The sequence below is a fragment of the Merops nubicus genome, unplaced genomic scaffold (assembly GCF_000691845.1).
Source record: "Merops nubicus isolate BGI_N331 unplaced genomic scaffold, ASM69184v1 scaffold36417, whole genome shotgun sequence".
NCBI classification, from domain to species: domain Eukaryota; kingdom Metazoa; phylum Chordata; class Aves; order Coraciiformes; family Meropidae; genus Merops; species Merops nubicus.
Window position 1 is genome coordinate 1 of NW_008621568.1, and position 430 is coordinate 430.

A 430-nucleotide genomic window follows, 5' to 3' on the forward strand; every position below is an offset into this window, starting at 1 on the left:
GCTGGGCTGGGGCTGGTGTCGGGGTCAGGGCTGATCCCAGCTCCTGCTCGTGGGGTCACCAGGATGGAGCCCTGTGTGTACTCACAACCTGGCACCATGGTGCTGCCCAGACCCCAAACCTGCCCCGTGCAGGGAGTGGGGTTCCCCAGGGCTGGGACGTGCTAAGGAGATCTGCTGCCATCTGCCCCTTGGGTATCTCAGGCCACCCCAGCTTCCCTGCCTCAGTTTCCCTGCCAGAGAGCAGGCTGGCAGTGTGGGAGTGGGGCAATAGGCAATCGCAGGGGGCAATCTCCAAAAATTTTGGGAAGGATGGACACGAAACAGAGCGATGGCTGTGAGCCCTGGATGTGGCCCAGCCCTGGCCACCCGCCTGCTGCCCTTGCCATGAGCCTGGACCCTCTCCAGGAGCAGGGGCTGTGCCTGCTGCCCG